General features: G+C 33.8%; 2 protein-coding genes across 2 annotated transcripts in view; one reads left to right on the top strand and one right to left on the bottom strand.

The window, feature by feature from the left end:
* The window catches only part of LOC137656834 (peptidylprolyl isomerase domain and WD repeat-containing protein 1-like), a 387,155-nt gene extending 386,634 nt beyond the window's left edge, over window positions 1–521 (bottom strand). The window contains exon 1 of the mRNA XM_068391160.1: window positions 503–521. The gene's annotated coding sequence lies outside the window, so the exon portion shown is untranslated. The remainder of the gene's footprint in view (window positions 1–502) is intronic.
* The window catches only part of LOC137656835 (uncharacterized), an 80,340-nt gene that overhangs the window by 9,499 nt on the left and 58,341 nt on the right, over window positions 1–12,500 (top strand). The window lies entirely within an intron of this gene.

Below are 12,500 nucleotides of genomic sequence, written 5' to 3'. Positions count from 1 at the left end.
CCAGATTGAGCGGGTCTCGAAATCCCGTCCAACAGATTGCCAAGCAGTGACGTATCCAATAGACTATAACAACCCTGAAAGCGACTGACAAAGACTGGCATCACAGCAATAAAGGTCAATGACGTCTCACAACACCGTTGATGTCACGACACAAAGCTCACTAATATATGATAAAGATTTTAGTTGAATTAATTCTGACAAAAAAAAAAAAAAAAAAAAAAAAAAAAAAAAAAAAAAAAAAAAAAAAAAAAAAAAAGTGTGTCTATTAGTACTAAATGTTGACTGTAATCCTACTTTTGGCCCACCCTGTATTTTGCTCACCTTATAAACTGACGTCACAAAAATGAAAGTTATCAATTCATATTGTAAGTATCAAAAGACTGTTCTAAACCTAAACAAATTGGCGTCTAAATGTCGAAATTCAATGATATTTTGTAAAAAATCAATAAACAAATGAATAAAAAATCACTTACCTTGTACTGCATTTCAATTAAGTACTTACTGCGATGTTTTGAAAGTCTCTGAAACAAAGAATGAAAATACAAATGTTTAAGAATAAAAACTTAATTCAAGACATAGATGAAAAGGATTACAATAAATAATAAGGTTGATATACAATGAATTGAAAATTAGTTTCGAAGTGGATAATAAATTTAATAATAATTTGATTGATTTTAAATATAGAAACTTTAATCATTCTAATAATAATAATTTAAAAAATTCTAATAATAGTAATTTTAATTTTTCTAATTATAATGATTTTAAAAATTAATCATAATAATTTTGATGATTTTAATCATTTTAATAAAATAATATAAAAAATTAGATAATAGTATACTTTCATGACAAACTGAAACAAATCTAAAATGAAAAATATACAATATATGGAATTAATAATCAAACAGGAAATGTATGATGATATCTATTCTATTCATATCCTTCATTCTACATCCTTTAACTCAAATTTATTAATGCAGGTGTATAAACATTAGACCCCGGAATTATTTGAAATGAAAATGAGTGCATCCGATATATAAGGCATGCATTAATTTCTAGTTAAACTCAGTAAATTGGAACCAATATGTAAAGCTGTAATTATCTTGTAATGACTTCCATTAAATACTTCAATATTCCTGATTGACCTAAATTAAAATAAGCAGTGAACTCTTTTTAAATATCATCATCATCATCATTATCTCCTCCTACGCCTACGCAAAGGGCTCGGTTAGATTTTGCCAGTCGTCTCTATACTTCTCCATTCATCATCATCTACTTCACGCTTCATAGTCCTCAGCCATGTAGGCCTGGGTCTTCCAACTTTTCCATTGCCTTATGGAGCCAAGTTGAAAGTTTGGTGAACTAATCTCTTTTTTGGGGAGTGCGAAGAGCATGACCAAACCATCTCCATCTACCCCTCACCATGATCTCATCCACATATGGCACTCAGGTAATCTCTCTTATAGTTTCATTTCTAGTTCTGTCCTGCCATTCAACTCCTAATATTCTTCTGAGGGATTTGTTCTCAAATCTACAAAATTTGTCTTGATTCCTAAAATAAGGTGAAGAAAATGTGTCTTGACTCATCAAATAAGGTGAAGAAAATGTGTCTTGATTCCTAAAATAAGGTGAAGAATATGTCTTGATTCCTAAAATAAAGTGAAGAAAATATGTCTTGATTCCTAAAATAAGGTGTGATTCCTAAAATAAGGTGAAGAAAATATGTCTTGATTCCTAAAATAATGTGAAGAAAATGTTGCCTGGAATCCTAGAATAAGGTGAAGAAAATGTGTTGATTCCTAAAATATGGTGAGGAAAATGTGCCTGGATTCCTAAAATAAGGTGAAGAAAATATGTCTTGATTCTTAAAATAAGGCGAAGAAAATGTGCCTGGCTTCCTAAAATAAGGTGAAGAAAATATGTCTTGATTCTTAAAATAAGGCGAAGAAAATGTGCCTGGCTTCCTAAAATAAGGTGAAGAAAATGTGCCTGGCTTCCTAAAATAAAGTGAAGAAAATATGTCTTGATTCCTAAAATAAGGTGAAGAAAATGTGCTTGGCTTCCTAAAATAAGGTGAAGAAAATGTGTCTAGACTTCTAAAATAAGGTGAAGAAAATGTGTCTAGACTCCTAAAATAAGGTGAAGAAAATGTGTCTGGATGCCTAAAATAAGAAGAAAATGTTTCTGGAATCCTAAAACAAAGTGAAGAAAATGTTTCTGGAATGATAAAATAAAGTGAAGAAAACGTCTAGATTCCTAAATAAGGTGAATAAAATATGTCAGGATTCCTAAAACAAAATGTAAAAGAAAGAATATCAGGATTAAAAAAAAAATAAGAGAAAAAGGTTTTAAGATCCCTAAAATAAGGAGAAGAAAAGTCACCAGGAATCTTAAAATTAGGAGAATAAAAGTAACTAGATTACTAAAATAAGGAGAAGAAAAGATATCAGAACTTAAATACGGTGAAGAAAGGTGTCAGTATTCCTTAAATACGGTGAAGAAAAGACATCTAGATTTCTACAATAAGGTGAATAAAAAGCATCATGATTCCTAAACTAAGTTGAAGAAAAGATTTCTAAAATAAAGTAAAGAAAAGGTTTCACAATCCCTGGATATAAGATTAAAGAAAGTTTTGCGATTCCTAAAATAAGGCGAATGAAAGGTTTCGAATTCCTGATTCATAAAATAAAGTTAACAAAAATTGCCAGGATTCCTGAAATAAGGTGAAGACAAAGTTTCACGATTCCTAAAATAAGGTGAAGAAAAAGTTTAACGAAGCCTAAAACAAGGTGAAAAAAAACCTTTCATGACTCCTAAAGTACGGTGAAGAAAAGTCAGGATTCCTGAAATAAGGTGACAAAAGGGTGACAGAATTCTTAAAATACGATGAAGAAGAGGGGCAGATTCCTAAAGTAAAGTGAATACAAAGTTTTACAATTACTAAAGTGAAGAAATTGTGTCAAGGTTCCTAAAATAAGATTAGGTGTTAATATTCCTAGAATAAAGTTAATAAAAGGTATGTGAAGACATCAGAACTACTAAAATAAAGTAAGGAAAAAAGGTGATAGTATTTCTAAAAGTAAATGGAATTAAAACGACGGTTAACATCGCATAAAAGGGGGTTAAATGTAGGATACCTTGAAAGGATAGAGACATATACAGAAATTTCTTCATAAAATCACTTGAAATGATACTAGAATTGCTACACAGGAGTTACGGAGTTAGGATTTCAAAAGAGTAACAATACGTCAGGATTCATGAAAATGTTAATTTATTAGGAAAGCAAGAGAAGGAGAAAATATTTTAGGATTTTTGTGAAACTAAGAAATGTAAAAGTTAAAGAAGAATGCAAAAAAGAATTGAAAAAGTTCTGCAACCATTCACAAATGAGAGATAAAAGCATCACTAGATAAAGGTACTAGGACCAAATGAGCCAGAAGAATGAGCCTAGGATTGCTAGAGAGGAAGTCTAGAAAGTCAGGCTGAGAGAACTGATAGGAAAAAAGGTCTTTAACCGCTAAATGTGAGGAAAGGATTTCCTAGGATTTCTAAAAAGAAAGGGAAAAAGGAGACAGAAATCCTACCATGGAAGGTCCAGAAGCTTAATTGTCTAAAGGACGCTCATGAATGCCAGAGTAAGGGACAGTAAAAATGCTCTAGAGACTGACCATATATACACATGATGAGGGCCCAAGCCCCTCTCCACCCAAGCTAGGACCATGGAGGGCTAGGCAATGGCTGCTGATGACTCAGCAGGTAGACTTATAGGCTCTCCCAAACCCCAAATCTTTAGCTAACAAGGATGGTGAGGTTGCAGACACTACAAGAAACTATCTAGCTTGAGCGTGACTTGAACCCCAGTCCATTTTTTTTAGATGTAAAGGAAATGCATAAAAATATTCCTAAAAGGGGAAATAATCTAAGATTAATATCAAAAAGAAGGAAAGGAGAGTAGGAGAGAATGACAAAAGCTATAAAAGTCCCTCACCATATAACCTGAGGATTACTGATTTCCTCAAAGTCAATATGGGAAGAGGTGGCATTACGAGTGCCACGAGGCTTTGGGTTAAAAAGAGGGAGGGGACGAGATTGAAACATCTAATCACACGATTCGATTTTGATTGTGTTATTGAGGGGAAACAAACTGTGACTCATTTCATCTCTGAGGGAAGTTCTCCAAATGTGTTCAAGAGAGACAAATGTACAGAATTTTAATTGGGCTGTAGAAATGATCTTAGGAGACACACAGCTACATACACACACAGATACATATACAGAGATACTTAAACATATCAAGAAAGCTATATTATTCAGTGCCACCCATCCTAGGTTGGTTTTCTGTGAGCGATCAGACGAAAATCTCCCACCATCACCTATCCGCACTGGCCAGCGTGGTGATGAAAACTGACCAATACCCTGGCACGCAATTACATGTCTGAGGCCTTTGTCCTGCAGTGGACTAGAAACGGCTGCATTTGTTGTATAATATATTATATATATATATATATATATATATATATATATAATATATATATATATATATATATATATTATATAATTATATAATACGTCTGACTTTTTAGAAGAATATTTAATGTAACCAGCACACCCAAAAATTTATAAAGATATAAAGGCATCTACCATCTATTAATCACGTTATTCATTTGGATGGGTAAGGCCACAAAATATAAGTGGAAACTGGCTTAGATGTACTGAACTGGAACTTAAGAGCCCCCCCCCCCCCACTTCCAACCCCCCCCCCCAAGACAACAAGTTTTGGGTAATTATCAACAAACGAACGAACGGAATGCACGCAAACAAAAGAAAAAGTTAGAAAGTGAAGAAGATGAAATATGAAGTACTAACTTACCTACAAAATGCAAAAGATTAGAGACAAGAATTTGTGAAAAATTTGACCTTAGAGGTTCTACGCCCAAAGTAAGATTATTATTATTATTATTATTATTATTATTATCATTATTATCATTATTACTAGCTAAGTTACAACCCAAGATGGAAAAGCAACATGCTACAAGGCTAAGGGCTCCAACAGGGAAAAATTTTCTGCAACTATTCACCAATGAAAGATAAAAGGATTACTAGATAAAGGTACTAGGACTAAATGAGCCAGAAGAATGAGCCTAGGAATGCTAGAGAGGGAGTTTTATACCAGTTCCTGTTCTAAAGGAGGCCAGGGCCAGAAATTAACGATTTAGTAAAAATAACATAAGAAACAGTTAATCACTAAACTCCTTTATAAATTGGCAATGGATAATATCTGATATGTGAGATTACACGATAATTGAACTCGCGCGGTGTATGATTGCTATTTGACTATCATGGTAGTGACGAGAAGTACAGACATTTCTGGCACAAACGATTAATTAAGAAATTAAGAAAAAGAAAGTGGAAATTCTAATTCTAAAAGATATTAGATATTATAGATTCGCACCTGGGGAAAAAACGGTTTATAAGAAATATGTTATAGTTAGGAGAGCACAGCTGGCGTGAGAAATCACAGATATAAAAACGGAAAACTAAAATCATCTTTTGATATTCTCAATAAATTCAACGGGTAAAAGAGAAAGGATTTTAAGAGAGGAGGGTCGCTTGAATATCTGATAGGGAAATTAAAAGTAACTGCCAATAAGGAAATGGCTAATTGTAGAAAGGGATGACTGAAGAATAGTGTTATGTTATGGAACTTTATCTCCCCTATGTAATAAAGAGTAAGTGTGCGGTTTTATATATATATATATATATATATATATATATATATATATATATATATATATATATATATATATATACAGTATATATACTGTATAGAGAGAGTATACCTATGCATTTCTTTCCTGTCACGCTCATTGGCATTACCAATGAGCGTGCCTCGAGTAGGGAGAGAGGAGTAATCACACTCTGGTATGAGGGGGGGAGGGGAAGGGGTACCACGAGAAGTAAACTCGGAAACCACAATCTTCCACTGATTGCCGATACTAGCCGTGTTGTACTTTATGAAAGGGGGGAGGAGTTGGGAAGGATTGAATGTGTGTGTGTGTGTGTGTGTGTGTGGGCGCACACACATCTAAATATTTAGCCATCAATTTGGACTTGGCTCGTACACTTTTTCGAATGAAATATTTGACATGAAAATGAAAAAGAAATTGGGTCCTTTAAAACATTTTCAACGTCACATAAATAATGGAAATTCAATGTAAATTGTTGATGAGTAAAATATAAAAAAATCGGAAATGACTTGGATTAAGGTTATGTAAAAAAAAGAATGAAATATATATATATATATATATATATATATAGGATGGAACGCAAAAGTGCATGTAGATATATGACATATATAAGAGATATGTATTTTAATCATATGCTTAAAGATAAAGATAATTTCAACCAAAGCATTCGAAAAACGTCGAAGAACTACGATAAATTATCATCTTCTTAAGACCTAACCTGAAACAGCTTCATTACTTTGAAAAGACGTGGAGATGGTTTGGGCATGCTCTTCGCACTCTCCAAGAGAGATTAGTTCACCAAACTTTCAACTGGGCTCCACAAGGCACTATAAGAGTTGGAAGACTCAGGCCTAAAGGCTGAGGACTATGAAGCGTAAAGTAGGAGGTGATGAATAGAGAAGTACTGATTTAAAAGCTCAAGATAGAGACGACTGGCGAAATCTGGCCGAGGCCCTTTGCGTCAATAGGCGTAGGAGATGATGATGACTTGGAAAAAAGTAACAGGATTCTTCACTTTAAAAATCTTCTACTCAGCTCTCTCTCTCTCTCTCTCTCTCTCTTCTCTCTCTCTCTCTCTCTCTCTCAATAAATCAAAATGACCATCTTAGAGACCTTATCTGATACAGCTTCACTACTTTGAAAAAAGTAACGATATCTTCACTTTAAAAAATCTCTCTCTCTCTCTCTCTCTCTCTCTCTCTCTCTCTCTCTCTCTCTCTCTGAATTCGCCTGGGAAGTTCGCTAACGACTAATCGAGTAATATCAAGATATCGGGTTCTGAGATTAGCTTCGCTACCTCGGGTGAAAATAGAAGTTCAGGAATTGCTTGCCATTTCTGGTAGTTGAAATTGTGACAGAAACATTGAAAATTATTAAAAAGCTCCGATAAAAAATTGCTTAATTATATACAACAGGCATGAGATAGATAAGAAGTAGCTAGTCCCCCCCCCCCGGGGGGAAATGAAGGGGGAATTATTGTAGAAAAAGAGGATCTTATAGACAAAATATATTTGGTTAAGTAAAAAAAAAAAGAAAAAAAAACTTGTCAAGGCACATAAGGATAATACTTCTATGTCTAATAGTAACACAGATTTTCGCCTTATATCAATATATATATATATATATATATATATACACACACAGTATATTATACATACATACATATATATATATATATATATATACAGAATATATACATATACATATACATATATATAGTAGAGGCAACTGTGACGGGCCGAGAGAAGGTTGTGAACTCAAAGGCAGTATGAAAGCAACTGAGTTCACAATCTCGTCACACAACCCCTTAATGCACATAGAGTTAACATTATTATCACCATCCAAATCAACGGTATAAGTACATGTAACGTTAATATCTTCACTATCAAAGCTAATACGACTATCATTCTCAAAGCTATTAAGATCATTACTATCAAAACATTATCATTATCATTATTATAATTATCATTATCATCAACGTAATCCCCGACTAATATAGACTTAAAACTATTAATAGTATTGACACAATCCTTTTAGTTATATTGACACAATCCTTTTAGTTAACATAAATGTAGTCACTATCATCACCATTAATATAAAAACCAATACCGGTAAAACTATCATCTCATTACGATCTTCATTATCAAAATGATTTCTAGCAACCTTTTAATATTCACTATCATTAAAGTATAATTGAAATAGAAATTTTTCTCATTATCCTTATAGTTCAATGTATCTTAACCCCATTAACCCCTTTATCCCCAGTGCCATTATCACTTAACCATTATTATCAATACTACCAACACTATCACCATACTTGTCACCCATACAACTAAAACACACATAATACTAAATCTATCACTATAACTTTAAACTTCACCATCATCCCCATCAGCATATCTTCCAATTCCACCATCACCCCCATCGTTATCTTCACAAACCATCACCATCCACCTCATCATTTTCACCATTCCGGCAAAGGACTCGGAAGAAAATGACCCCAGAAGCTTTTTGTTAAGTTGAGACGGATGGATTAAACCGGAGATAGAAGAGACCACGAGTGAACCCACAAAAATGACACGGCAAAGATTTCTCCACTTTTATACTCTCTCTCTCTCTCTCTCTCTCTCTCTCTCTCTCTCTCTCTCTCTCCAATTTTCATCATACTTTTTACTGTTATCAAAACAATACTTATATTAACTTAAATCTCTCTCTCTCTCTCTCTCTCTCTCTCTCTCTCTCTCTCTCTCCAATTTTCATCATACTTTTTACTGTTATCAAAACAATACTTATATTAACTTAAATCTCTCTCTCTCTCTCTCTCTCTCTCCTCTCTCTCTCTCTCTCTCTCCAATTTTCATCATACTTTTTACTGTTATTAAAACAATACTTATATTAACTTAAAAAATCTCTCTCTCTCTCTCTCTCTCTCTCTCTCTCTCTCTCTCCAATTTTCATCATACTTTTTACTGTTATCAAAACAATACTTATATTAACTTAAATCTCTCTCTCTCTCTCTCTCTCTCTCTCTCTCTCTCTCTCTTTTTTTTTTTTACTTATTTTCCTTTCACCATCTTGCTCTTCAATTTTCATTATCCTTTTTACTGTTATCAAAACGATACTTATATTAACTTAAATCTCTCTCTCTCTCTCTCTCTCTCTCTTCTCTCTCTCTCTCTCTCTCTCTTTTTTTTTTTTACTTATTTTCCTTTCACCATCTTGCTCTTCAATTTTCATTATCCTTTTTTACTGTTATCAAAACGATACTTATATTAACTTAAATCTCTCTCTCTCTCTCTCTCTCTCTCTCTCTCTCTCTACTTAATTTTCCTTTCACCATCTTGCTCTTCAATTTTCATTATCCTTTTTACTGTTATCAAAACGATACTTATATTAACTTAAATCTCTCTCTCTCTCTCTCTCTCTCTCTCTCTCTCTCTCTCTCTCTCTCGTTGGGCTTTGTATATGTGTATTTTTTAACCTATTGCCTTCCTTTGACTTGATGAAAATTAGATTTTTATATTCGCTATCTCATCAGAATTTTGAAAATCGGCTCTCTCTCTCTCTCTCTCTCTCTCTCTCTCTCTCTCTCTCTTTGGGATTAGTAGAATAATATACTCTATAACAATTTCTTTCTTCAACTTAACAAAAATAGACTTTCTTTCTCACTCGTAAACTTTTGATAATCCAGTTTTTCGATTTGGTACAAATACACCCCCTCTCTCTCTCTCTCTCTCTCCTCTCTCTCTCTCTCTCTCTCTCTTTATCCTCCCAACAAAAATCTATTACCAAATTGCGATTTCACATCTAAACTTTCTTCTTGAAAAGAACCAAGTTAACTGAGTCAACGCAAACAGAGTACGAAAGAGGATTCCACAAACTGGAATTAAATGGCAGAAAACAGAAGATCGAAACAGGAGTTATTTGCTTTGATGGGTTAGGTTATCCAATCGAATTCACCGTTACCGATCACGTAATTTCCCGATGACAATACCAATATTGATAGTAAAAACCTAATACAATTTAATTATTATTATTATTATTATTATTATTATTATTATTACTTGCTAAGTTACAACCCTAGTTGGAAAAGTAGGATGCTATAAGCCCAGTGGCTCCAACAGGGAAAAGAGCCTAGTGAAGAAAGGAAACTAGAAAAAAATAAAACATTTTAAGAAGAGTAAAAACATAAGAATAAATATATCCTATTTAAAGTATAAAAACTTCAACAAAACAAAAGGGAGAGAAACAAGAGAGAACAGCGTGCCCGAGTGTACTCTCAAGCAAGAGAACTCAACCCCAAGACAGTGAAAGACCCATGGTACAGAGGCAATGGCACTACCCAAGACTAGAGGACAATGGTTTGATTTTGGAGTGTTCTTCTCCTAGAAGAGCTGATTACCATAGCTAATGAATTATGCATCTAAGTCAGTAGTATATAAAATCATGTAAGAAAAACATTGATTTCAATTTGAGTAAAATCACAATATGCAGGAAAAAAATCCTAATGGTGTTCTAAAAAGAAGGGGCTTAGTGGTCTTAGGAGTAGGACAAGCATCAGAGATTTTCATCATTATGCGAAGGATAAATATTACGCAGGAAAATATAAATAAAGTGTAAGTTGTGATGAGGTTATATATTCTATATAATACCAATATCACTAATTTCTTGTTATATTTATTATATAAATTTAAAAAGCAACACCAAAAGTAAAAAATGACAAAAATGGAATTCGTTGTCTGATCTTATTTCTTAATAAATGAATTGCTTTAATTCCATTGAAAGATAGATTTGTTTTTAAACCTCAACAACAAAAGACGTCTTTAAAACAGGAAAAAGCAAAGAAAAAAAAAAAAGGAAAAAAATGGAGAAAATATGTCATAACAACAAAATAACTCACTCAATTCAGATTAAAAATCTGATAATGGAACATCAGGGAAATAAAATTATGCATAAAAAATATATACAGATAAAAAAAAAACGGCCTTCATCAGCTCGCTAAATAATATAATTATTTTCCGTCAGAACTAATTCGACCGTTTCGTTGGACATTTAAAAGTGATTACGACACATCAAAGCGGGTTGCTTGCTTTTTCGTTTGAGTCATTAACGGGCCTATTCGCTGGTTTTTCGGCCTAATGCAAAATTCGACGTCTTGCTAAAAAAAGTAATTTGGTTCACTGAAAAAGAAATTAATTTAAAAAGTGAATGCAAAATGGTGAAAAGCTTAGGTATGGGATGGTTGCATTAGGTAATAAGGGTAAAACGATGTACTGATGAGACTCCAACTACATATTTTAGTGTAAAAAGAATAGGCGTAGATGATGCCCTGTTTGTTAGGGGTTAACGACGCACTGATGAGTCCTGCTACATGTTATAGTGTGAAAAGGTTAGGCGTAAATGATGCATTGTGTGTTAGGGGGAAACAATGCACTGATGAGACTTTTGCTATATTAGGGTGAAAGTTTGCTATATTAGGGTGAAAGGTTAGTAGAAGATGATGCATTATGTGTTAGGGGGGAAACGATGCACTGATGAGACTTTTGCTATATTAGGGTGAAAGATTAGTAGAAGATGATGCATTATGTGTTAGGGGGTAAATGATGCACTGATGAGACTTCTGCTACATATTTTAGTATGAAACGGTTAGTTATAGATGATGCATTACGTAATAGGGGGAAAACAATGCACTGATGAGTCCTGCTACATATTGCAGTATGAACAGGTGTAGAGTAGATGATGCATTGTGCGTTAGGGGGTAAACGATGCACTGATGAGACTCCTGATAGAGGTGAATATAATAAAAAAAAATTTGAGAATTACTTATTAAGAATCGATTGCAAATGACGATAAACTCCGGCAAAGGGAATAAAAATGGTGTTGTTAACGAGTTGTTGGTGAGACTTTTCATTATTGCTGACGTAATACACAAATTATTCTATTACGTATTTACTTATGTATTTAACTATCTGAGTAAGTTTCCCAGGAAAAATGCTGATGGTAATTCTTTTGAAAAATTTTTGTTTCTTCAAAAAAATATCAATAAAAAATCACACAAAAAAAAGTAAAAAGCTACGAGCAAATGGTATAAATCTTATTACGGGGTTAGACGAGGTGCTAATGAGGCTAATGCTTACTGTAAATACAGACGTGAGTCAAACCAGATGCTGAAGACCATTCTAGTCACTTAAAATACCGCGTCTTTATAAAATATCCCATTATCATAAATATAATCAAAAGTATATATAACGAGGAAAAGCAGTCTATAAGAGCAGACTGGAATAACGCTATATCCATATTAGAGTAAATGAGATTACTAAAATAATGGTACATCGTTTTAAAATAAATACAATTATAGGAAAATAAAAGAGCGTAGCCCGCAAGATAGGAGGAAGATGGGATGGGCCTAGAGTCGCTATTGGACCTACGATAGGAAAAATAAATTTCTCTAGGACCGAAGAGAAATCGGGTTTAGGAGGCCTTGTCTGCTTTTGCGGCGCCCCCTTAACAGAAACTTAGGACTCCAGCCTCGGTGGTCAGGAAGCTCCATTCCATCGTCATCCTGTCCGTATTCTGTATTCCTGATCTGCCACTTTCACAGGATTATCCCACTTACGGCCTGCCAACGCAAGAGCCCATGGTTTTGAAGGTTTATAGGCCGCTCATGGATGGCAGAGGTGAGGGACAGTGACATTGCCCTGTCGAGCAGGACAATGCCCTAGAGACTGACCATATCACATATGATCATCGCCCAAG

The sequence above is a fragment of the Palaemon carinicauda genome, chromosome 17, assembly GCF_036898095.1.
Source record: "Palaemon carinicauda isolate YSFRI2023 chromosome 17, ASM3689809v2, whole genome shotgun sequence".
NCBI classification, from domain to species: domain Eukaryota; kingdom Metazoa; phylum Arthropoda; class Malacostraca; order Decapoda; family Palaemonidae; genus Palaemon; species Palaemon carinicauda.
This window is presented reverse-complemented; position numbering and strand designations above follow the sequence as displayed.